We start from the raw sequence: 27,486 nt of genomic DNA, 5'->3' as shown, positions 1-27,486 counted from the left end.
AAACGTTGTGATTTCTCGTGACTCAGGGGTCAGTTCTAGCTGGTGATAACCCCATTTCAGGTCTAGCTTACTAAACACCGTTGAGCCGTTCATACCTTGGAGTATCTCATCAACGGTGGGGATTGGATATCGTTCCCTCACTATTGCCTGGTTTGCTCGTCTCATGTCTAGTTATAACCTTACATCCTTATCCGCTTTTGGTACAATAACCACAGGATTTACCCATGGGGTGGGACCAGTTACAGGTTCGATAATGTCCATGTCCCTCAATTGTTTTATTTTGGCCTCTACTGCCCCCCTTAAGTTGAATGGTATACGCCTGAGTGGCTGGGCCACAGGCTTCCCTTGTGGGTCGATATACAAACTGATCTGTTTTGTGTTCAGCCTTCCTACTCCCTGGAACGCCTTTGGATACCGCTGTTCTAGTAGCTGTCTTACATCTACCACAGCTGAGACATCTGCGCCTATTTTTAAAACTCCCAGTTTCATGGCTGTCTCCCTTCCAAGCAACGGCTCTCCATGGCCGTTAACCACAATGAACTCCGTCTGCTCAGTTCTCTTGCCTATTGTAATCCCACATGTGAATATACCTTTAACTGACAGTGGTCGGCTAGAAGCATAAGAGAATAACTTTCTCTCTGTCTTAGGGACATGTGACTGACACTTAATGTGTTCTGACTTTAATCCTTCCCATGTATTCTCATCTATCACATTATTAGTTGCACTCGAATCAATTAACATTCTCAGGTTTACTCCCCCCACACAAAAGGTAAGTCTCTCTGTCATGTTATTTCCCTAACAGCAAATGCAATGTCATTTTGTTCCTCTACATTGTTCACACTGTGTTTCTTTGTACCCTTTATGCGGCATACTTTGGAGAAATGATCCTTTCCTTTACACTTATGACACGTTTGTCCGCGTGCTGGGCATTTCGGATCCCTGCCCATGTGGTCTGTGTGTCGACATCTGTAACATTTCCTTTCGTTCCTATCACCATTTCCCTTTGGTTTCTCTGTCGAGATTTTCGCATAATACCCTCTTTTCTGTGTAACACGACGAACAGTATCTGTCTCCGCCTTCTCTGTACATGACATGGCTGACATCTGCTCCTCGACGTTTTCACATTGTGAGGCCAATTGTAACGTGCGGGCGAGCGTTAGACCTTGCCCTTCCTCTAGCAATTTCCTCCACACACAGGCTGACATGCACCTACTCAGGATAGCATCTCTTATTTGATTATTCCCCCCCAAAAGCACAGTCTTTAGCAGCCTGCCGCAAGCGAGTAGCAAATTGTTGCACAGTCTCACCTGTCTTCTGGGACAACTTATGAAAAGTCTGTCTAGCAAATGCTGCGTTGACCTGGGGCACAAAGTAGTGATTCAAAGCACTAACCGCCGCCGTGTAGTCTGCTGGCTCTCCTGTGTCCGGTAGAGTCGAAAAGATATCCTGGACATCTGGTCCTGCTAGGTGTAGAAGTAGAGCTGCTCTTCTCTGCTTTGTGGCAGCTGTAGAGGTATCGTCGATAATGAGTCCTTTGCCATCGGCATAAAGCTCAAAAGACGTTAACCACCTCATTCATCTTGGACCCAACGTGGCTGGCTCGGCGAAGCATGCAAAATTTTGAATGCCGGTCTTCTCCATCCTAGCTAACTAAAACTTGGGCAACTACCTATCTAAAATGATTCCGTTCATTATCATCGTTGCCAATGTTGTATGAACGCATTAAAGCATAGAATCAGGCAGACAGGCATATAACTGCGATGTTCTCTTTATTGTGTAAAATGGCCGACTGCCGTTTTCCCGGGTAATTCCCATAATGCAATGCACATTACATTACCATATTTACTGGTGTCAAACTCGTACATTACCATATTGACTGGTGTCAAACTCGCAATCAATACACGATAATCATCAAATAGCAATCAGTTTGAAGTCAACAACTTGCATTTATATAGTGCCTTAATGTAGTAAAAAACATCCCAAGGCACTTCACAGAACGCTTATCAGTCAAAAATCCAAACATAAGAATGCTGCATCTGTAACTTGCTAGTCACACTCTGGCTTGTTATGGAGGATAAGCATCATCCACCTCGGCCATTCCCTGTGTAAGAGAGGAAAGGTTGGTCTCGGGGAGGTGAGAAAATGTTTCTCTTTCCACACCAGCTTGGTCAGTCATTGAAGAGTCACTTCAGAACACTCCCTGTGAGCCGCACTGTTCAGTCTCCAATGAATATGGGAGTTGGCCAAGGTGGGTATGTGGGGGAGGGGACAAGAAAATGAGTAAGTTGAAGAAAAGGTTGGAACAGTGAAATATGATACAATAATGGGGGAAATTGTCAGTTACTGCAGGTCCACTTACAAGTTTTGTCACATATAAAAAAGAAGAAAATGAGCTACTGGCAAAATAACTATGATTCGTGATGTCTGTCACGATGTGCATTAGCAACATTTGACAACCGAAATCAATACAGCTTTTTGCAAGACAAAATTAATTTGTATCTACAGACTACAGGACAGAAAAGAGCAATTTTACAAAACTGAAGGGAGGAAATCCAAAATTAATTGCATGTAAAAGTATGTTTTGAACTTTTACAGCTTATGCCTGTCTCTGGGTTTCATTTTACAAATAATAAGGTTATCCTGTCAGCTCACGGGAGTCCTACTGCCTGGAATATTTCCACAAGGTGCCAAATGTCTACTCATCCCAAGAGGGTACTGTAATTCATAAAGTCACAAATATTTCCTCTCTTAATTTCACAGGCCAACAGTTCCACTTGTAGAAGTGAGAAATGGTCCAATGCCTTAACATTATAATTTTCATAGGAAACATAGGACCGGGAGTAGGCGATTCAGCCCTTCGAGCCTGTTCTGCCATTTAATTAGATCATGGCTAACCTGTACCTTTTTTTTTTCATTCGCTTATGGGATCTGGGCGTCGCTGGCAAGGCCAGCATTTATTGCCCACCCCTAGTTGCTCTTGAGAAGGTGGTGGTGAGGCGCCTTCTTGAACCGCTGCAGTCCGTGTGGTGAAGGTACTCCCATAGTGCTGTTAGGTAGGGAGTTCCAGGATTTTGACCGTGACGATGAAGGATCGGCGATATACTTCTCAGTCAGGATGGTGTGTGACTTGGAGTGGAACTTGGAGGTGGTGGTGTTCCCATGCGCCTGCTGCCCTTGCCCTTCTAGGTGGAAGAGGTCGCGGGTTTGGGAGCTGCTGCCGAAGAAGCCTTAGCGAGTTGCTGCAGTGCATCTTGTAGATGGTACACACTGCAGCCACAGTATATAGAAACATATAGAAGATAGGAGCAGGAGAAGGCCATTCGGCCCCTTGAGCCTGCTCCGCCATTCAATGTGATCATGGCGGATCATCCAAATTCAGTACCTGGTCCCTGCTTTCTCCCCATACCCCTTGATCCTTTTTAGCCTTAAGAAATATATCCAACTCCTGCTTGAATATATTTAATGAATTGGCCTCTACTGCCTTCTGTGGTAGAGAATTCCACAGGTACGCCAGTGGTGGAGGGAGTGAATGTTTAAGGTGGTGGATGGGGTGCCAATCAAGTGGGCTGCTTTGTCCTGGATGGTGTCGAGCTTCTTGAGTGTTGTTGGAGCTGCACTCATCCAGGCAAGTGGAGAGTATTCCATCACACTCCTGACTTGTGCCTTGTAGATGGCGGAAAGGCTTGGGGAGTCAGGAGGTGAGACACTCGCCACAGAATACCTAGCCTCTGATCTGCTCTTGTTGCCACAGTATTTATGTGGCTGGTCCAGTTAAGATTCTGGTTAATGGTGACCCCCAGGATGTTGATGGTGGGGGATTCAGCGATAGTAATGCCATTGAATGTCAAAGGGAGGTGGTTGGACTCTCGCTTGTTGGAGATAGTCATTGCCTGGCACTTCTGTGGCACGAATGTTACCTGCCACTTATCAGCCCAAGCCTGAACGTCGTCCTGGTCTTGTTGCATGCGGGCATGGACTGCTTCATTATCTGAGGAGTTGTGAATGGTGCTGAACACTGCAGTCGTCAGTGAACATCCCCATTTCTGACCTTATGTTGGAGGGTAGGTCATTGATGAAGCAGCTGAAGATGGTTGGGCCTAGGACACTGCCTTGAGGAACTCCTGCAGCGATGTCCTGGGGATGTGGTTATTGACCTTCAACCACCACAATCATCTTACTTTGTGCCTCAAACCCATTTAACTGCCTTTGTTCCATATCCTTTAATACTCTTATCTAACACCAATCTAACAATATAATTTCTTGTAAACTTAAATTGACCCAACATCCCATCCTCTTTGGGGGAAGAGAGTTCCAGATTTCCACTATCCTTTGTGTGAAAAAAGTGCCTCCTGATTTGACTCCAAAATGGTCTAGCTTTAATTTTAAGAATTTACCCTCTTGTTCTGGATTCCTTCACCAGAGGAAATTGTTTTTCTGTAGCTACGACAACAACAACAACTTGAAACTTTATAGTGCTTTTAATGTACCCGTAGTAAAATGTCCCAAGGTGCTTCACAGGAGCGTAATCAAACAAAAGTTGACATTGAGCCAAAGAAGGATAAACAAGGACAGGAGACCAAAAGCTTGGACAAAGAGGTAGGTTTTACAGAGCGCCTTAAAGGAGGAGAGAGAGGTGGAAAGGTGGTTAGATTTACAGAGGGAGTTCGAGTTTAGTGCCTAGACAGCTCAAAGCACAGCTGCCAATGGTGGGGTGAAGGGAGTGGGGGATGGACAAGAGACCAGAGTTGGAGGAATTTTCAGAAGGTGGTAGGGCTGAGGAGGTTACAGTGATAGAAAGGGGCAAGGCCATGGAAGCATTTAAACACGAGGATGAGAATTTTAAAATGTATATGTTTGGGAATGGGCACCTGTGTCAGTCAGCAAACACAGGAGTGATGGGTGAGTGGGATTTGATGCACATTAGGATACGGGCAGCAGAGTTTTGGATGAGCTTAAGTTTATGAAGCGTGAAAAATGGGAGGTCAACCAGGAGAGCAGTGGAATAGTTGAGTCTGGTGGGAACAAAAGCATGGATGAGGGTTTCAGCAGCAGATAGGCTGAGGCGGGGTGGAGACGGGCGAAGTTACGGAGGTGGAAGTAGGCGGTCTTGGTAATGGAGAGGATATGGGGTGGGAAGCTCAGCTCGGGGTCAACTAGGATGCCGAGGTTACCAACAGTCTGAGATGGTGGCCAGGGAGGGTTACGCTAAAGGCGCTACAAAATTTAAGTTACTGTTGCTGCAGATTTGTCCCTTCACTTGAGAAGATTGTGAATTAGGGCCACAGCTTAATTTTGAGTTGGGTTGATCTCTGGTATAAGACACCTAAGGCACAGATAGCATCGTATCAGCTGGTGAGTATATTGTTGGCGACCAACTCATTTCAAGGTGGGGGTGTTGGACTCCTCTGTGCAGTTGGTTCCTGCTCATGGTGGGATCGCTGTGAGGTGGTGCTTAACTGAGCTGTGAGCCTGCCCCCAACTCTCTTTCCCCCCCCCCCGCCACCCCCACCAAAAAAAATGAGATGAAGGGGAAATTCACCGAATATCACTCCTGCACATCTGAGCAGTCTGGGTACAGAGCACCATTGGAAGACAATGGGAGCAAGTCATCTGACTTGCCGTTTTTGGTTGGGAATGATGTGTGGGGTAAAAAAGAAAAGTGGGAAAGAATCCCCTTTATTAGCAAAAGCTTTGTTTTGCCCCTTCTGATTCCTTATTGGTGTCATTTGTACAACTAGCAGACACGCGACAGAATGTGTCACACAGTCTACAAAGATTATGTAATGTCAACGAGGCAGAAACGGTTGGAAAGAGACAGAAAATAAGGTACAATTAAGCTGAAAAGCAGCTCCGATTTATTTATTCGTACAGTGTTGCCCATAATTACCTCGAGATCTGTCATGCTTTTCTCTTCTACTTAAACCTTGAGCTGCATCCTTTTCCCCACGGTCGCTTCTGGTTCGCTGATCACAGTTGTTTTTCCATTTAAAATGAGAAAATGCTGAAATCTTTTATTAAAAAAAAAACCCACCACAATTAAAAAGAGTTAAATCTTTAAAGCATTAATCAAAGACTGCTACAAACTTTACATTAGTCAAGTTGGGAAAAATAAGGAGACCCCTGAGTCTATAGATTTCTTAATACCAGAGGCAAATTAAAGCCAGATGGAGTAGTCAGATATCAGGGTACATGCTAGGTTTAATTATTATCAAATTCAGGGGAAGAAAATGCTCGACAACACTTCCAATGAATCTCCATGCATTTGAGATGCAGATTGTTAATGTACAATGCACCTGGGCTCTTGTTGTTAAAACCTTGAAAGAGAATTCTCAATCAGATGATAAACTGATGGCACCACCTCAGAGATTTTCTTTGCCCTATGATCTGTCAGTCAGATAGACAGCAGGCCGAAAGCAAGGAGACAGAAAACAGCCTTTTTATTAATAGTAATGCACTGTAAAATTGTACGTCTATAAACTACAGGCCAGATGGTTACTTATATAATTTGTAAAAATAAAACAAATCCTCCAATTTTCTCTGCTCCTCTCCTGAAGGCACTGACTCTCTGGCCCAAGAGGCCATTCTTCATGTGTGAGTCAAAATGTTTGTAGCCTATTCAACCATAGGGAGCAGCTTTCCTCCAGATGGTTCAGACCAGGAAGCCCCTAGGTTCTGTTCTTGGCCTGTGCTGAGTTAGCTGAACACAGCTGCGGCAACAGTAGGCATACTGCAGTTGGACTCCATGCCCTTGGCTTAAAGGGGGTGGGGGGGGGGGGCAGCAGTGGGAGGATAATTGACCAGGGTCCTTGTTCCTGACCACTTTCTACTGACATAAGAAATGGACGTGAGATATTGTGTGGGGGCACAATGAGGATAGGCCCCTAACGGCATAACCCACCGACGCATTTTCACGTGAATGTTTGGGTCAGGTTCCCGAGGGCTGGCAGCCACTGTGGAATTGTATCCAAGTAAAGACTCAACACTTGAGGATGGAAAGAGAGGAAAACATTTGCAGAGAAAATTGGCCAAAGATTAAATATTTGAGGCTTCATCGCTGAACCCAAAACTGTTAATCAATCACCTGATGTCTGAACATGCACAGGGGCCACTGGATGGCAATAAGTAGTTGGAACCCGGGCTGATATTTTTATTTCTTGCTTCTGCCAGGGACATGAAGAGTAGTTGTTGTGCACCACTACTGGCCTAGTTCACATTGGCAGCCTAACTTGCATGAAACAATTCTATGCCGGACAGCACTGGGCAACCACGGGAGCTAATGGGTTGTCCCAACCAGGATATTCCTGGATGTTTTATAGAAAAACATAGAAACATAGAAAAATAGGAGCAGGAGTAGGCCATTCGGCCCTTCGAGCCTGCTCCACCATTCAATATGATCATGGCTTATCCTCTATCTCAATACAGGAAACTCTCGATTTACCGGCACCCAAACAACCGGAAATCTCGGTTAACTGGCAAAATTCAGGAGCAGGTTCAATTAAGTTTTTCTTCATGTTAGTGGCCGTTTCTTGATTCTTGGCTGTGTAATCGGGAGTTTCTGCACTTGTTGCTAAGCAACAGGGATGCTTGGTCTGTGGCTGGGGTTCTTGCAGCTGTTGCTAAGCAACAGGGAAGCTTGGATTTGTTGCTGTGTACGGAGCTCTCGTACCTTTTAACTATAACTCTCTGTAATCCGGACTTCTTGATAAACCGGCACCACGCCGGTCCCATCGGTGCCGGATAAAAAAGAGTTTCCTGTACCATATTCCCGCTCTCTCCCCATACCCCTTGATGCCTTTTGTGTCTAGAAATCTATTTATCTCCTTCTTAAATATATTCAGTGACTTGGCCTCCATAACCTTCTGTGGTAGAGAATTCCACAGGTGCACCACCCTCTGAGTGAAGAAATTTCTCCTCATCTCAGCCCTAAATGTCCTACCCCATATCCTGAGACTGTGACCGCTTGTTCTAGAGCCCTCAGCCAGGGGAAACATCCTCCCTGCATCCAGTCTGTCTAGCCCTGTCAGAATTTTATACGTTTCAATGAGATCCCCTCTTATTCTTCTAAACTCTAGTGAATACAAGCCTAGTTGACCCAATTTCTCCTCATACGACAGTCCTGCCATCCCAGGAATCAGTCTAGTGAACTTTCGCTGCACTCCCTCTATGGCAAGTATATCCTTTCTTGGGTATGGAGACCAAAACTGCACACAGTACTCCAGGCGTGGTCTCACCAAGGCCCTGTATAACTGTATCACATGACTTCCCACCTCCAAATGCCCCATCCAGTCAAATAGCTTGTTTTTTCTTACAGCCCCACTTTTTATAACAAATAAACTAAAATGTTCAAGGAAAATGGGGAAAAAAAAGCGCACCATTTTATTTTTAATGTCTCTATGATTTTTCTCCCGGTTTGCTCATAGCAGATTCTTTGGAGATCAATCTTTAATTCTTGGAGACTCAGGACAATTATGGAGTGTTGGGAACATTAGACCTGTGTGAAGATCAGAGTGAACAGGAATGGGGCCTGGCTGGATGTTGAGAAAGCCTACTGACGCAACAAAGGATGGTCAGACTTGGTTTGAAGCCGCAAAGGGCTGCCAATGCTTGCAGAATTGTATCCCTGAATGAGTCACCACCCTCAGGAGATGGGGAGAAAGAAAAAACAAGTAATCATGGAGCATTTCAGAACTGGATAATCTTTATCTTGCTTGTTTAAAAATAAATGGATCCAATTGCTTGTCTCATTCAAATTTATTTGAATAGAGTTAAAATTAAATGTCTTTAATTTTGTTGCAGGAATGTAAAATCCCTGAGTCCAGAAAGAATCTGAACCAGTGTTCCTGGAACAGGCATTAATTACTAAGAGTAGCATTCCGGTGAAAATTAACTGTAAGAAAAAAACATGCTTAACTACTGTACTCCCTTCAGAAAGTCACAGTCACCTCTTCACAAGAGTGCATCAGGTGTTAGCACAGTCATCGGTCTATTGAATAATTCATTTTCATATCATCCATTCCATTGACTTTTGTTTTGTAATGTCAAAAATTTTAATCAGGATATATACGTTGACACACAGTTTCTCCCCAAAAATTAATTTGAGGGATTTCACATGATGAATATCAAATATAAAGAAGACACTATAATCTATAAGGAGCCTAACAATGGCACGAGCTTCCTCAAGAGCCTTAATATTTAATTTTTTGGCCTTTTTTGGAATGTGAGGCCCTCTTGCCCACCTTTCTCAACTCCCAATCAGTCTTGACCTGAAATTGGGAGCTCATTGATGAAGTTAGTTCCATTCCAGGAGCATTGTGCTGCTCGAATCTATCCTGTCAGATTTGCTTTTTAATTTTGTGCACCATTAAAACTCACTAACCTGCAGGGCATTTGGTTTAATGTTTCCACGCAATCATTTCGTATAGGTTTTGCACTGTAGGACTGTCTCCTGCAATTGTTACCAAATCATTTCACCATGGTAACTGCCAGCTCATTATTCAGTAATTGACTAATCATAAGGTTAATATACTTGACCCACTGAGAACAACCACCAGGAGTTCCTATTAATGTGCAATAAAGCCCAGTGTTAAAACAACTAAATAATAAGTGAAATGGTGTTTTCTAAATCTCTGGGTTTTGATATTATTTTATTGATTTTGTGAGAATGTTTTACTGGTGCTCAGAAAAGACACAAAATAATAATAATTCAACTTTAGTGCATGAACAACAAAATGTGATCTTGCAAGCTCCCATGACTGGGAGAAGCAAAGCCGCTGCGTGCCGCCATTCCATTTCCACCATTCCTCCTGTCCGACAATCTTCAGCCCACCGCCCGGGCCTGCTCACCAGCCGCTCCTCCCGACCAACCGCCCCTCCTCAGGGCTCCTTCCAGTGACCTTCTGCACCTGGTCTTCCCTGATGGTCACCCCTCCAGGTACTAACCAGGCCTGGCTCTGCTTAGCTTCCAAGCCTTGCCAGTGACCCTGTCCCTAGTCCCAGGAACAGGGACTTGACCAGAAGGAAATCACACAGTGCTGCTCAACTTGGTCTGTTGTCAGTAAAACGAACAACAAAACTACCAGATTATTTGGTGGTTTGTTTGTTTGTTTGAAATATTAGTTGGGCACTTTTTCGCATTGTGATTTATGAGGACTGCCAACTTGGGGACTGTGGTAGCTTATCAAGTTTGTGGGCCATTGTAGTTTGAAAGGAAAAAAGGAAGACTTGCATTTATATAGCGCCTTTCCCGACCTCAGGATGTCCCAAAGTGCTTTACAGCCACTGAAGTACATTTGAAGTGTAGTCACTATTGTCATGTAGGAAACACAGCAGCTAATTTGTGCACAGCAAGCTCCCACAAACAGCAATGCAATGATGACCAGACAGACCTGAAACATTAACTCTGTTTCTCTCTCCTCGGATGCTGCCTGGCCTGCCTGGAGTGTTTCCAGCATTTTCTGTTATTTCTGTTTTTAGTGATGTCGGTTGAGGGATAAGTATTGTCCAGGACAGCCTGGAGAACTCCCCCGCTCTTCAACATAGTGCACTGGGATCTTTTATGTCCACCTGAGACGGGGCCTCGGTTTAACATGTCATCCGAAAGACGGCACCTCCGACAGTGCAACACTTTCCTCAGTACTTTTGATCGTGTCGGTCTTGATTATGTTCGCCAAGACAATAGACGATATGTCTATGCAGTGGGACTTAAACCCACAACCTTCTGCTACCCCCTGAGCCACAGCTGACACTGTAGCAGCTGGCACTTGTTAGCTTTTTCTTTTCAAAATGTGTTTATATCTCCAGTTTTATGTTTCTTTACACTCCTTCTGTTCTCCACTCCCCTCTTCCTCACTCCCCAACACAAGTTTCTGAACTGCAACAGTGGAGGAAGGAGGTGGGGGAGACGGGAACAGTTGAATAGAATGGAAAATTAGACAAGTCTCTGGGTGCATTTTTGTACCTGTTTGAAGCCAGATGAGAGTGACATTTTCAGTTAGAATGCCTAAAGGGAATGAAAAATAAATTGCTCAACGTGCACCCATTCTCAACAAATAACTGAGAAAACCCTATCAGCAGCACATTCAGTAAAAGTCATGCTGTGGTGGGATTTTAAAGACAATCCTCATTTTCTTGGAGATCTCTCTATGCATGGTATGTTAGCGGCACTGCTCCCTTCATAGAGCTTTACCGTTTCACAGGGATCACCATAACTGTGACTTATGCCATTGGCGTATGCATCTTCTGCTGTGACTTAAGGTAGGAAGCGAAGCTGGTGATCGAGTTGTAGGCATGGGAAGGGGGGTGGGGGGAGGGGCTGATTGCATAAGTAACAGCATCTCGACTGGAAAAGAATATTTGGGATCGTGCAAGGGGAGAAGGGAAATGCCCTCAAGTTGGGTGTTTGTGCTGATAATGCGCCAAGCTGAATTTGTTTCCATTTGTATGCTTTTAAAAAAAATATTTGATCGTATGACTCTCTCTAGTTTTCTGCTTGGCCCGTGCCTCAATTGTAGTGGGTGAAACATTCTTGCTTGTCTACTCGTGTCACTCTAAAACAGCTGTGGGGAGGCCCTCTGGTTTGCCGCTCCCCCTTCCCTGCAGCCAAGTTTTTGTCCAGCATCTATCCACTTCCCCCACAGTGGCAAACATTCAACAGTGCCTCTGCAAGACTGTTGTCACGTCCCACAAATTCACGGTGGATCATGATTTGTGGTCCTTGTTTCTCTGATAAACTTTAATGTCACTTACAAAGAAAGATTTGCATTTATATAGCACGCGTCACCACCTTAGGACGTCCCAAAGCGCTTTACAGCCAGTGAAGTACTTTTTGAATTGTAGTCACTGTTGTAATGTAAGAAACACGGCAGACAATTTGCACACAGCAAGCTCCCACAAACAGCAATGTAATAATGACCAGATAATTTGTATTTTTTTTTATAGTTAAGGCATATTATCATTTACATTAACATAAAGTAAGATTTAGTTTGATGGGTCTCATGTAAATCTGCAGGATGAAATCTTCAACTTCTATTTCTGTGATGGCACAAAGGCCAATGTTGAATGGAAAGGGAAAGTTACACTACAGGTGAGTCTTCAGATCTTCATTTGCTTGCACTACAGATGCACTTTCTTGCTTCGGCTTCCACGCTGTTTGATGGAGCAGCAGTGAGGAATGGCAAAACAGGGCATGAGAAATGCGCATTCCATTCTCCACTCATCTAATGGAAGAGCATTTAATGAAGAAACTCGTGGTTTCAAACATTGGGAAATGCCACAAGTGTTAAGAACACAATACTGTGCTGATGTTGGGGAATCATAAATTTTACTTTCTGTCAAAAATGCCACCAGAAGAAGGCTTAATGGGGATGAAATCGGATGCCTTTGCACCTCCTGTTAGTGCCCCTGGTTGACGCTAATGGGGCACAAATGGCTCTGCGACCGGGCGCTGCGCTGACATCGACTCACGCTATATTCGGCGGGAGTTTCGCGGCAGTGCTACAGCGATGTGCCCCGATCTCCTTCGCCCAGAGATCATGACATCATCGCTGTGCGCATTGCCCCGGTAGCGCCCCGGACCCGAAATTGACTTCCGCCCCCTGCAGCAGCGCCGGTCAAAAACACTGACAGCTGCAGGGGGCGTGCATCGGGCGGCTGGCCACTTCGGGGGTGGTGATTAAAGGCAAGGTAAGTATAAAAAAAATAATAATAACTTACCTTTGTTGTTCCAGGTTTTTTTTGCAGGTTCCTGCCCACGATCGATCAGCCTGGCACTCTGCTTGAGTGCCGGGCTTATCACGTGGAATCACGGTTGCCTTTGGTGGTCCAGGTAGGTACTTTTTAAATTGCAGAGCCTGCAGCGATGGCCCTTCCCTTTAAGGGAGGGAAGGAGCCTTTGAACGCGGCAGCACTGCACGGCCCAGTGCTGAAGTCTCCTCCCTGCTCTCTGATGTTAGCGCCCTAAGAAGGAAGTGGAGTGTTTGATTTAGCGCTCCTCTTCCCTCTTGGGGCACTAAAACTCAATTTTGCGGTCGCTGGCGCTAATTAGCGCCCCAAAATGGTCGATACCAAACTTCCCCCCCCGCCCCCCCCCCCCCACAATGTCCCCAATACACCAATCTGAAATGACAGGGGATGTTGGTGATCTCTCTGCTCTTGCTTTTATCACTAAGGAACAGTGCTGTTGCCCTTTGCTCTCCTTTCAGCCAGAGTATATGGGTGAAAAACAAAGAAGTCATTTATGTCTTTGGCATGGCTTAAAAATTGGGCAAAATCTGTGGCCAGCTTTTTAAGGCTGATTTATAGTTTTCATCAGGAAAAGTTGAGCAACACATATAATTATCTGTCATGTCTGTCCTGCTGTAATATTTCCAAATAGAGCGAGCAGTCATTGTATTTGGAACACCAAACAGGAAAGTTGGTTTTAATGTTAAATAGAAGAGCGAATAGCTAGAGCAGCAATGTTTTACTGCGCAACCCATCAGACCACTATCAAGAAAAGCAAAAGGAGAAAATATGTTTTCATTATGTATGTTTTTAATATCTTTGTGTCATTTCTTCTCACATGCTGAAGAAAGTCTCGTCGCATTTTAGGCCTATTCTCTTAGTCACCTTGTCTTTTTATGTGTTACAGGTCAATTGATTTAAGGTCAAAGATAGAAGGAAGGAAGACTGTGACGATCGAAGGTTGGCCATTTTCCGTGGCTTTTTATGCGTGAAAGGTTATCCATCTTGCATTCAGTACTGAAGGCCAAACACGCCCACAGGTAATGACCTGCCTTAAACTAGCCAAGTGTATGTCACATTGTTGATTGAGCATCGAGAATGGTTTGAAGAGTTGGTAGTTGTGCTGCCTTGCTACAGGCTACTGTGTAATTTTTCAACCTTGACGGGATAATTTTTGTATTTTTGATGGAAGTTCGTTGTTTCACTGAAGCCGTAGATTGTGTTGCTCAACCTCGCCACATGATCTGTGCTAGCTGTTAACCGAAGGCATGTGTTTCATTGAGAATGGGTGCTGTCTGTAGATATTGGATAGACTTCCACCCATAATATCACTTCTGGAAGGCAGGCATTTTTCTTGCCAGTGAACTGACCAGCATTAAATGCAAAGGACTTGATCCTATTTTTACAAATGTTCATCGCTTGTATTTGTTGCTGTTAATTGTATCTCAATGCCTATTCTTCTAAAAACCACACTTTGGTATAGAGTGAGGATTTCTGTCATGTGAAACAATTTGATTATATGGTACCTGAATCGTTTGAGCTGTGTTTGTGGAAAATAAGTGTCATGGTACATGATAGTACTGACAAACAAGAGCAGTTAATGTGGTCCAAGTACTGTGCCACTGGCACTGCGCATGTATTACATGTGCCTTCACATAAATGGCTAGCCAATGGATGATGCAGGATCAGTCCAATTACATCAATTTACTGGTTTTCCAGGTGCATCTGTCCGTTTTATCAGGTGCTAGAGCCAGTGAAGGACCGCTGGCAGTCTGTTGTGAAACCGGCATTTTCCGTCAATGGGGAAGGGGGGGGCGGGGATAGGCAAGTGGTGCCACAGGGGGGCGGGGACGCTCAGGCAGAAGTGCCTAATTTATTCTGCTTAATATTCGCTGTGGCTATGTTGAAGTTTCAGCGTTGCTTAGACACTCCAACAGCATTATGAGGTAAGTGCTTCATTTAAGTACAATTCATGGCCTAATTGAGCCCCCTTTATGCTAGGCATTCCATTGCGGCAGCTGAGTATCTCCAGCACATTGTAGGCCTCAAACCTCTGCACCCACTTTTCTGGCAAGTGGGTGCTTGACGTACTGCAGCACATAGCACCTGCTATTATATTATCATCCGCACAGTGTCATGAAGAATTCTTGATCTCATCTGCATGGTCCAACAAGGGGAGAGGATGGGAAGGAGGCCCTGGAGATGAACCTTAACATTTTCCATGCTGGAAGGAAGAAACAAAGAAATGGTCAACAGGGCAAGAAGATGTTTGCGTTCTCTGTTTGCTAAAGCACCTCAGCGTTGTGTGGTACAGCTGTATTCCCTCTCCTGATGGGAGAAAAAGGGTTAGAAAAAGTTAAAAATAAGCTACCTAAATAAAGATGTGAGCATTTAAAGTTAAAGAGAGATTGAGGTGCTTTCTGTAATTTTCCCCTACTATAATGTGTGGCATCAACTAGTAAATAAAATCATTTTAACCTATGTTTGACCCTTTCGTTGGCAGAGCGATAACCTTGAGTTTGAGCTTCCCAGGTAGCACTTAGCCTAGATTGCGGCTTGGAAATTGGAAACAGTAAATAAACAAAGTTCAGCTCTTCCAACCTTATTCATGGGAGGATTAAAGGAAGGCAGGTGCAGCATATAATGTTTTTTCTCATTTAAAAAAATAATGTCACTGATATTTTTACACCGCTGCTAAATCTGATGCCATTTGCAACAAGGCTGTTGAAAGAGGTCTGCAAATAGAATGTGCATTTGAAATGTCTATTTTCAACTTTAAAGGTTGCTTGCTGGATAATGCGTTGAACTTTCAGTCTCTAACCTGGAAGGAAAGAAGCTAATAGTCTGCAGGAAAAGGTCAGCAGCAGGCAGGAAAACTACTGTTCTTCCAGACTGAGCTGCAGCAACTTGGCAAAAACCTTGGAGGCGGAGGAGAGATTTCCTCTGTGATGTGCAATGAAATGATGAAGCCATTTTTGGGTTTGTGATTTGCTGTACGTAATACACGAGGGAAATCTTTCTTGCCCCCACACTTGCTGTTTGTCTACAGGGAATGTGATCAGTTCATCACATTCAGTGACATTAACTGCAGCCTCGTTTTCTTGATCACTGAAATCCCTGAGTTTGGGGCTGACGATGGCAAATTACCATTTCAATCTGTGGACCTAAGCGCAGGAATTTGTAAATTTTGAGAAGCATCTGTGAAATGTTGTTATATTCAGCAAGATTTTGATCATGATTTAAAAATGGTTTGACGGTTTGAGAGTTTCCAACTCAGATGTTTCACAGGTTTGACACAGAGCAGAAGTTCCATCTCTGCCTCAATGATGTGAATTTACCTGAAGCACTCCTTGCTCATCAGTGTGCCATACAATGGCAGCTGCAGTGATCATGTTTGTGGCCTCTGAATGAGATTTTAATTGGCGTTGAATTACAGGTAGTTATCATCGAATAGAACAGCATGGAAGGAAGCCATTCAGTCCATTGAGTCTACGCCAGCTCTTTCAAAGAGCAAATCCAGTTAGTCCCACTCCCCTGCACTTTCCCCACATCCCTGCATTTTTCCTCTGGCTACTATTGAATCTGTGCTTTGCATTGAAACCCAGGTTGAGAATTAACTGAATTTATCCAATTTGCAGCCAGCAGTATGTAAAGATGTTCATCACATCAGTCTGAGCTGTATTTGAAATTGGGTCCCACATGTGAGGGGATGCAGCTGTAATTAGCAAAGCTTCTTAACAAAGATTTGGCTAAAAACTGGTTATTTACCCCATCACTTTGTTTTTTCTTACATAACTGGAAATATGGTACTTGCCCAATATAGGGCCTTGATATGCCCACATTTACAATAATGTGAACAGTTTTGGTTTCCTCACATGATGGGGGATAGTGAGACCCTGGAGAAGGTTTAGAAGAGGAGCACTAGAATGATATCCACTTTTAGGGCTCTTGGTTATCAGGATGGGCCCAGGGAACAGGCGAAACATAAGGCCCGATATATGCATGGGAGTGTGGTGCTGCGGGGAAAACTCAGTAAGGCTGGGGACACGGAGATCCTTCTGAACTTAATGGCAGGACCTCATTAGAATTTTTTTCTTTTGTTTCCCACCTGGCAACCTACCAAATTAACAGGCTGGCCAGCTGCCATGTGGGAAAACCAGTGGCAGGAGGCCGCAGCCGGGGACCCTTGGGGTCGATACCCGACAATCAGGAGGGTGGGAGCTACAGTTCGGGGCTTGTTGGGGGGAGGTCAGCGATCATGGTAGAGGGGGAGAGAGAGGCCGCGATCGGTAGAGGGGAGGCCGAAGGCTTCCTTGAAGAGCCGGGGGGAGCACTCCTGTTTCTTCTGCCCCATAAGGAATGCAGTAAAAAGAACTTGCCTTCTGGAGCCTGTGGTGTATGTAACCGTTCCACCTTTAAGAGAACTATTTTAAGAGTTGCACTACTTTATCTTGGCTGCTGTATACTGTAATACCGGTGGTGACCACACCGGTATATAAGTGCTGTGTAATGATTTATTGGGCAGTTCCGCCCTGACCTTCGACTAGTAAAGACCTGTTAAAGTTTACTCTTGTGGTCTGTGTATCAATTCTCAATATAACACACAGACTTAACAGTGGCGACGAGTACGATTTTACCCTGCGGCAGAGATACATCCAAGGCAGTTTAACGGGCGTCGAGAAGGAGGCATCCGCCCTCATCATTCTGCTGAGAAAAGACTCGGGTCTGCAGAGCAAAGGAAGAATTCTGACATGAAGCCTTCCATCAGCAACAGGCAGTGATCATCCCTTCTATCACGGTGGTGGGTAAGCCGATCAGCGACGAGCAGCAAGTCGGCCACATTGACTGTGAAGTAGGGGAGGGAAAAACGGAGGATATAAGGGCGGAGAACTCGACCACGGCCGGGGAAAAGAGCCGGACAGAAGTCGGGGCCAGAGGCACTGAGACTGGGGCAGCGTAAGGCACAGGAGCCGCGGTGAATGCAAACGCAGCCGGTGTAAAAGACCGGGCTGGGAGACGCAACAGCGTCGAGAGAGAGCTCGACCGCGACCAGTGAGAAAGGCCGGGCAGCTACCGAGGCCGCGAGGCGCAGTGACCGGGACGTCGTAAGGCGCGGGAGAAAAAAAAAAAAAAAACCGCGGAGAACTCAGCCGCAGCCGGGGGAAAGGACCGGACTGCAAGAGGGGCTGGGAGGCACGATTTGAAAACCGCTGGGGAGGGCGAACGCAGCAATATGGCAATCGCCATTACAGCCAGCGGGGGAGAAAGGCAAATGCGTGAAGCCGCCATTTTTGTAGGCGGGGAAGAAGACGAGCGCGGGAAGCCGACATTTTGAAAAAAAAAAGTTAAAGAAAAATTTCTTTTTGTTTCTCAAGAAGAGTGCGAGGATGCCTAAGCGTGGTAACATCAACGATTTCGATCCCGATGTTGAAGATTGGGCCACGTATGTAGAATGCATAGAGATATATTGTAAGGCAAATAAAATATCAGATGAAGATAAAGCATTAACCTTACTAAACTCAATGGGTGCGAAGACATACGGGCTATTGAAGCATCTTCTATCACCAGCTAAACCGGCGGATCAGACTTTCGCTAAAATTGTTGCTATCCTGAAAAATCATTTGAACCCCACACCGCTGATGTTAGCGGAACGATTTAAATTTTATGCGAGAACGCAACTGAAAGAGGAAAGCAACGCGGAGTATTTAATTGAACTGCGTAAGCTAGCGAAATACTGTCAGTTTGGGGAAAGTCTGACAGAGGCACTGAGAGACAAATTTGTGTGTGGATTGTCGAAAGAAGGAACACAAAAGCGGCTGCTTGAAGAGAATGATCTTACACTTGATAAGGCTGTCACTATTGCAGCATCGCACGAAGCCGCAGCGAGGGGCACTGCGGAAATGCAGCTGAAGGCAGCGGTACTCAGCGTAGATCAAATGGCTTTGGGGACAATGAAATGTTATCGTTGTGGAAAGACAACACACGATCAGAACCAATGCTGGTTTAAAAACCAGGAATGTAGAAAATGTGGCAAGCTTGGTCACATAGCTAAAGTATGCCGGTCAGGAAAGAAGACCAGCAACAAAAAGTCACCGCAGGAAAAGTGCAGAAAGGTACATAAGGTGGCTGAGAAGAGTTCGGATGAACATAATTCGGATTCAGACTCCAACAGCAAGGAACTGGGTAGTCTGAGAATTCACAATGTGAGTAAGGAAGCTGACCGACAAACTATCTGGGTCACACTTCAGATAGCAGGAGTCCAAGTGAAGATGAAATTGGACACCGGGTCGGCGTTGACGGTCATGAATAAGCAAGATTACAAAAGGTTATTCACACATATTCCCCTACGGGATACGGAGATAGTATTGCAGACATACACGGGGCAAAAAGTATATCCCATCGGAAAGATAAAAGTCAAGGTGGTACACAAGGGCAAAGAACACCAAGGAATGGACATATATGTACTACCTGAGGGAGGTCCACCACTTCTGGGACGGGAGTGGATCAGGAAAATAAATATGGACTGGCACTCCCTAAATGCAATAACGGTAGATTCCGGGAAAAAAGATGTCAAACCTGAACGATTGTCCAGAATATTGGATGAGGCTAAAGAGGTGCTCCAACAGGGACTGGGAACACTGAGAGGAATTAAGGCAAAAATCAAGATTGCAGAACATGCAAACCCAAAATTTTTCAAAGCCAGACTGGTACCTTATGTGATACGACCTGCTGTGGAAGCTGAGCTGGAAGGGCTTGAACGTTCAGGAGTACTGTCTAAGGTGGACTGGAGTGAGTGGGCCACGCCCATTGTTCCCGTCATGAAGCGTTCATTGAGTAACAAGCCAGGGGAACCGGGGAAGGTCCGCATCTGTGGAGACTTCAAGATCACAGTTAATCCGGTGCTTCCGCGGATTGAGGATATCTTTGCTTCATTGTCTGGCGGGAAACACTTCACCAAGATAGACCTGGCGCAAGCGTACTTACAGATGGAAGTTGAGGAAGAGTCATAGAAACATAGAAACATAGAGATAGGAACAGGAGTAGGCCATTCGGCCCTTCGAGCCTGCTCCGCCATTCAATGAGATCATGGCTGATCTTCGTCTGAGATCTTAGCTGATCTTACCAGTTCAGTACCCCGTCCCCACCTTTTCTCCGTAACCCTTAATCCCCTTAGCCTTCAGAAATATATCCAATTCTCTCTTGAAAATATTTATTGAATTAGCCTTCACAGCCCTCTGTGGCAGGGAATTCCACAGGCTCACCACTCTTTGAGTGAAGAAATTCTTCCTCATCTCTGTTTTAAATGATTTGCCTGCTATTTTTAGACTGTGGCCCCTGGTTCTGTGCTCCCCTGCCATTGGAAACATTCTCTCTGAATTCAGCCTGTCCAGGCCTGCCATAATTTTATATGTTTCGATGAGATCCCCTCTCAATCTTCTAAACTCCAGTGAGTACAAGCCCAAACTATTCAATCTCTCCTCGTAGGTCATTCCCGCCATTCCAGGTATCAGCCTGGTGAATCGCCGCTGCACTCTTTCCATGGCAAGAACATCCTTCCGCAGATGGGGCGACCAAAACTGTACACAATACTCCAGATGCGGTCTCACCAGCACCTTGTACAGCTGTAGTAAGGTATCCCTATTCCTATACTCGAACCCCCTTGATATGAAGGCCAACATACCATTTGCCTTCTTAATCGCCTGTTGCACCTGCATGCTCTCCTTCAGTGACTGGTGCACAAGAACACCCAGGTCCCTCTGCACTTCCCCATCTCCCAATCTATTGCCATTTAGATAATAATCTACCCTCCTGTTTTTACCCCCAAAGTGGATAACCTCGCATTTATCCACATTATAGTGCATCTGCCACGTATCCGCCCATTCCCCCAACCTGTCCAAATCGCACTGTAGCCTCCTGACATCCTCATCAGAGCCCACCCCTCCTCCTAGTTTAGTGTCGTCAGCGAATTTGGAAATATTGCATCCAATTCCCTGATCCAGATCATTTATATATATTGTGAACAGCTGGGGTCCCAGGACAGATCCTTGCGGCACCCCGCTGGTCACTGCCTGCCACTCCGAAAACGAGCCGTTTATTCCAACTCTCTGTTTTCTATCCGCCAGCCAGTTCTCTATCCACGTTAATACTTTGCCCCCAATCCCATGAGCCTTAATTTTGCATGATAATCTTTTGTGTGGAACCTTATCGAAGGCTTTCTGGAAGTCAAGGTACACCACATCCACTGGCTCTCCCCCATCTATTTTACCAGTTACTTCCTCAAAAAATTCCAGCAGATTAGTCAAACACGATTTACCCTTTGTAAATCCATGTTGACTCTGTCCGATCCTTTCCCCATTTGTCAAGTGCTCCGCTATTTTATCCTTAATAATGGACTCTAGCATTTTGCCCACAACCGATGTAAGGCTTACTGGTCTATAATTCCCTGCTTTCTCTCTACCCCCCTTTTTAAATATTGGGGTAACATTAGCTACCCTCCAATCCACGGGTACTGTTCCCGAGTCAATGGAGTTCCGGAAGATGATCCTTAGAGCATCTGCTATCTCCAGGGCCACCTCCTTAAGTACCCTAGGATGTAGTTTATCAGGCCCCGGGGATTTGTCGGCCTTCAGTCCCCTCAACTTACCCAACACCATATCCCTAGAGATACTAATTTCTGTCAGCTCCTCCCTCTCATTAGTCCCTATGTTTGCCGATATTCCTGGGAGGTTATTTGTGTCCTCCTTTGTGAATACAGAACCAAAGTATGAGTTTAATTGGTCTGCCATTTCCTTATTCTCCATTATATATTCTCCCGAATCGGACTGCAAGGGACCGACTTGGGATTTTACCAGTCTTTTCCTCCTGATATACCGATAAAAGCTTTTGCAGTCTGTCTTTATGTTTGCTGCAAGTTTACTTTCGTATTCTATTTTCCCCTTCCTGATTAATCCCTTTGTCCTCTTTTGCTGTATCCTGTACTGCCCCCAATCTTCCGGTCTGGTGCTTTTTTTTGCCAGTTGATATGCCCTTTTTTTTGATTTTATGCTGTCCCTAATTTCCCTCGTTATCCACGGTTGAGCCACCTTTTTAGGTTTATTTTTATGCCAAACCGGTATAAACATGTTCTGGAATTCTTCCATTCTATCTTTGAATGCTTGCCATTGTCTATCCACTGTCAATCCCCCCAGAAACACCACCCAATCAATCTTACCCAATTCCCGTCTCATACCCTCGTAATTCCCTTTATTTAAGTTCTGGACCTTAGTCTCTGATTCAATTTCCTCACTCTCCATCTCGACTGAGAGCTCGATCATATTATGATCGCTCTGACCCAAGGGGCCTCGTACAAGAAAATTGTTGATAAGTCCCTTCTCATTGCACAATACCCAGTCTAAAATGGCCTGATCTCGAGTCGGCTCCTCGACATATTGGTCCAGATAACCGTCCCGAAAACATTCCAGGAATTCCTCCTCCTCAGAATTTTTACTAATTTGGGTAGTCCAATCAATATGTAAATTAAAGTCACCCATGATGACAGCTGTGCTCTTATCGCACGCTTCTCTAATTTCCCTTATTATGCCTTCCCTCACCTCCATATTACTATTTGGAGGCCTATATATCACACCCACTAACGTTTTCCTCCCCTTGCTATTTCTCATTTCTACCCATACAGATTCCGTTTCATCCGAGTTAATATCCTTCCTTTCCATTGCGCCAGTATCTCACAATCAACACGCACAGAGGCTTGTATCGATATAATAGACTGGTTTTTGGAGTGGCTTCGGCTCCAGCAATTTGGCAGAGGGCCATGGAGCAGGTATTACAGGGAATTCCAAGCACTCAATGTTACTTGGACGATATCCTGATTACAGGAGATGACGATGAGGAACACCTTGCAAATTTGAAACTGGTGCTCACCAGGTTGAAGGAATATGGCCTTCAAGTTAATCGCCAGAAATGTGAGTTCTTTCAGAAACGGATCTCGTACTGTGGTCATGTCATTGACCAGGAGGGGCTGCACAAGTCACCTGACAAGATCGAAGCTGTTGTGAAGGCTCCCGCTCCGGAAAATGTATCCCAGTTGAGGTCGTTCCTAGGGTTGATTAACTATTACCATAAGTTTCTGCCAAATCTATCCACGGTGCTGCACCCGCTGAATGCTCTGTTGTAGAAAGAAGTACCATGGAAGTGGAGCGAGGACTGTAAGAAGGCCTTTCACAAAAGCAAGGCATTGATCACCTCAGAGGAAGTGCTGGCTCACTTCAACCCAACGCTACCTATTCGTTTAGCTTGTGATGCTTCTCCTTATGGTATTGGAGCAGTACTCTCACACAAGTTGCCAAATGGCTCGGAAAGGCCAGTCGCATTTGCATCCAGATCATTGACCTCCGCTGAGCGCAACTATGCTCAGATAGATAGGGAGGCTCTCAGCCTGGTGTGGGGAGTAAAGAAGTTTAATCATTACCTGCAGGGCCAGAAGTTTACACTGCTGACAGACCACCAGCCGTTGGTATCCATATTCAACCCTAAAAAGGGCGTTTCCATTATGACAGCGCAAAGGCTACAGAGGTGGTCCCTTTTTTTAGGGGCACACCAATATGACATAGAATACAAAGGATCAAAACAGCATGGGAATGCTGACGGTTTATCGCGCCTACCGTTGCCAACGATAGAAGAGGTGCCTACAGTGGACCCAGTGGAGATGTTCCACTCAACCATAGTGGAATGTCTACCAGTAACAAATTCTACCATCGAAAAGGAAACGAGAAATGACCCGACTCTCTCACGAGTCTACGATTTAACGGTGAAGGGATGGCCAGCACATGGCGAACCACTATTGCCAGCATTCTCGCAAAGAAGAGAGCAGCTGTCAGTGTGCCGAGGAACTTTGATGTGTGGATCCAGAGTGGTGATTCCACCCAAACTCCAGCATAAAGTGCTAAAGGAGCTTCACGAGGGGCATCTGGGTGGAGTAAAAATGAAGAACCTAGCCAGAGCGTTTGTGTGGTGGCCAGGTATCGATGGAGACATCGAAGAAATGACCAAGAGCTGTCTAGGATGCCAGAAGGTCCAAAACGCCCCACCACAAGCTCCTCTACATCCATGGGAGTGGCCCTCATCTCCATGGCAAAGGGTACATATCGATTTTGCTGGTCCATTTATGGACTCAATGTTCTTAATCGCGGTGGATGCACACTCCAAGTGGCCGGAGGTAATAAAGATGTCCTCCACCACCACGGAAAAAACCATCACAGCATTAAGGACCATATTTGCCAGGAATGGGCTGCTGGAACAGATCTGTTCTGATAATGGACCGCAATTTGTGTCCGAAGAATTCAGGAAGTTCTTAAAAAACAATGGGGTTAAGCACTACACGTCCGCCCCATACCATCCCGCCACAAATGGATTAGCTGAAAGGTTTGTCCAGACCTTCAAGAAGGCCATAAAGGCCATGGGTAATGAAGACATAAATCTACAACATAAGGTAGATAACTTCTTGTTGGCGTACAGGAATGCAACACATGCGGTTACAAACCAAACTCCCGCCATGGTGTTTTTCAATAGAAGACTAAGATGCCGGCTGGATTTGATCAAGCCAAACATCAGAAGGGATGTAGAGAACCGGCAATTTCAAGGCATGAATGAAAGGCCAACTAGAACCTTCCAGATAGGTCAACAAGTTTTGGCCCGGGACTACCGTACCGAGAAATGGCAGCCTGGAACTATTTGCACACGACTAGGACCGCTGATGTATACCGTGGACATTGGTGAAAGCATAATAAAGCGCCATGTTGACCAGATCATAGAGTCATCCGAAAAGGGACAACCTACTCCACAACACTATGCGCCTAATGATGAAGCAGAGATACCCATAGTATCTACCTCCGATCCGGTGATACTGGAATCAGATGAACCCGACACTGGCATTCAAGCCGAATCGACCTTGCCAAAAGAATCTACTACACCACCGAAAACTACTACACCACCGAGGCGTTATCCGGACCGAGTCAGGAAGCCTCCAGAGAGTCTGAATTTGTGAACTGTTTTTACATGAAGTTGTGTATATATGTTATTATGTTATGTTAATGGGGAATATATACGGTTAAGCTAAAAAGGGAGGATTGTGGTGTATGTAACCGTTCCACCTTTAAGAGAACTATTTTAAGAGTGGCACTACTTTATCTTGGCTGCTGTATACTGTAATACCGGTGGTGACCACACCGGTATATAAGTGCTGTGTAATGATTTATTGGGCAGTTCCGCCCTGACCTTCGACTAGTAAAGACCTGTTAAAGTTTACTCTTGTGGTCTGTGTATCAATTCTCAATATAACACACAGACTTAACAGAGCCAGCAGCTCCCGCCTCCATTTCGGTGCTGGGTTTTCCAAGCCCTGGGAAACCCAGCCGGCAACTTTTAAATTTAAATCAGGGTTCCAATTGCACTGTGCGAGCCAGATTTAAATATGTTAGTGAAGTGTTCCACCTCTCGAGGGTGGGACATTTGCATGGCATGGGCTCGTACATGATGGGTTGGGCATTCGTTCCCCGTTTTAAATTTTTTCCCCCGACCCTCTCCCGCCCGTCATGGAGGTGTTAATATTGAGGCCATAAACTTCGAGGGAATATATTCTATTTAGGTTGTTGGGTTATTTGAGTCAGATAAGGAGGAGAGGACTAGGGGACATCAGTATAAAATAAGAAACCAGAGTTAGGTTAGATTGCCTTCAAAAGGGAGCTGGATGAGCTCCTCCGACATCCCAAGTTATAGAAAGTGGGTGGGTTAACTGGGACTCGTGACATTAGTCACCATGATCTCCAGGAGCTCACTTGATTGCTTTCAGGGGTTGGGAAAGGAGCTTCCCAGAGTTTTTTTCCTGAATTGGCAGAGGAATTTTCTCTCTCTTTGTCTCTCCCTGGAGATAGCATAACTGGAGGTGGGGGGTTTGAAGATGGTGCATGTAGGTTACAAATACTTGGATGGGATGGGCTGGATGGACCAGCTGTTTGTCGATGTTTGGATAACATCACTTTGCCATTTAACTTTTTACTATTTTCTCTGTTTAGTACATTCTTTCTTCTGAGCTATGCTTCATCCTAACTGGCCTTTGTAAATCTGTACTACTGTAATTTAGTTTGGCACAAAACCCAAACTCTATACAGTCTGTTAAACTGCAGCAGATTTATCCTCTGTTATTATTTCCTTTCTCTACCTGTCCTTTTTATGTTTGCTCAACCATTGGTCATTGTTTAAATTACCTACCAGAAATCCCATTTACTGCTGATGCTATAAATGCCAGCTTTGTCTAGTTAGACTGGATTTTTGGGATGGTTGAGCAAATTCTGGAGTTTAAATTAAACGGATGTGAAGCAAATGTATCCCATAAAATGTGTGTTATATAACTATTCCCGTGTATAAGTCATTCTTCAACAATCTCTCTTTCATTCATAATCCTGTGAGTCATGTAAGTGTATAAACTGTTCTTCTATATGTGGAAGACATCATCTGCAAAGTGTTTTGACGGTCTTAGGGATTTTGAATAAAGGATCTTGTTCATATAGAAAGGCCCGACATTCAAAAGGAGGCTTCTGATATATTTGGGGGTAGGGGAGGATGAAGGGTTAAAAAAAAAAAGTAATTTGAGTTTCACAGAAGTGAGCAATTTTCTTGAATTTTGCAGAACACGAAAGCATTAAGCCTCTTGAAGATAGTTACTGCCCCATTACAAAATTGGTCTTCCTCTTTTATAAGCTCATTAGTTCAACATAGAGTTTTAGCGTGTAATGTTCTGAGGAGGAAGGGACATCTTTGTCATCAGTAAAGTGGGACTGAATGGGAAAAGTTGCAATTTAACTTCCCCTTCCCCCTACATTAACACCATGGCACTCTGCTCTGGATCGCTACCCCATTGTTGATATGGCTTGAGCTGCCTCACCCTGAAGGTGTTTTCTTAAACCATGCAGAGAAAGATATTTATTCAACAGCCTGTGTCCAGTTTTCCCATGACTCAGCTATACTTGTTAGTGCAAAATCAATAACCCCGCATGTGCACAGCTATCCTGTGTCAAATTATAAATGCCCAGTAGCATTTGGGTGAGAGGGGCGATGGAAATTCTGAGGAAAATTGAGCCCCATGGGTATGCAACTGTCGACAGGCAGATGGAGAATTTCTATTTGAAGACTGAATCATCTGTAACTAATTCCAGTTTTTCTCCCCTGACAGCTTCTACTTTCATTTTTTTCCCCTTTTGCTCCATTTGGAGCCGTGAACGATGTGGTATGGATTTAATCTGGAATTGTGTTTGAGGTACATGCTTGGGTCTGTCTGTTCCACATCAGTCTTTGTGATGTGTGTAATGTTAGAATGATTCATTCAGGTCCAGTGCAGTTTCTTATTGGTTAACGCTTTGCTGCTGTAGCCAAAAGAATGAGTGTGCGCAAGCCATTGCTCACAGTATCTTGGATTGTAGACACTGGACAATTAGTCATGAGAAGAAAGGACCAAAATTAGCTGACTCCTGGTGAGAGCTGGATCGCTTGCCAAGGAGAAAAAAAATGCTTTTCTCAGCAATTGCTGTTGTCACAAGTTTGCCTTTGCACTGTTCTTGACCATTCTCAGGTCTGATACATTGAGAATAATGGATATCTGGGAGGGAACTATGGATATCTGGGAGGGAACGACAGTGTGTAATTTAACATAAGCGTTCCGAAGGTTTACATAATGAATACAGAAGACCTGGCAGTAAGTTAAAGAATTTAATCTAA

At 44.8% G+C, this 27,486-nt stretch overlaps 1 long non-coding RNA gene across 1 annotated transcript in view; it reads left to right on the top strand.

Moving 5' to 3' along the window:
* Positions 1 to 27,486, top strand: part of LOC147114147 (uncharacterized) — a 1,113,696-nt gene that overhangs the window by 581,551 nt on the left and 504,659 nt on the right. Inside the window, exon 3 of the long non-coding RNA XR_015079158.1 lies at positions 13,628 to 13,760. This is a non-coding gene — a long non-coding RNA (uncharacterized LOC147114147). The remainder of the gene's footprint in view (positions 1 to 13,627; positions 13,761 to 27,486) is intronic.

Source organism: Somniosus microcephalus, chromosome 8, assembly GCF_052327205.1.
Source record: "Somniosus microcephalus isolate GS21.2 chromosome 8, FLI_Smic_1.0, whole genome shotgun sequence".
NCBI lineage: Eukaryota > Metazoa > Chordata > Chondrichthyes > Squaliformes > Somniosidae > Somniosus > Somniosus microcephalus.
The sequence above is the reverse complement of the archived record's forward strand: the minus strand, read 5'-3'. Positions and strand labels throughout refer to the sequence as shown.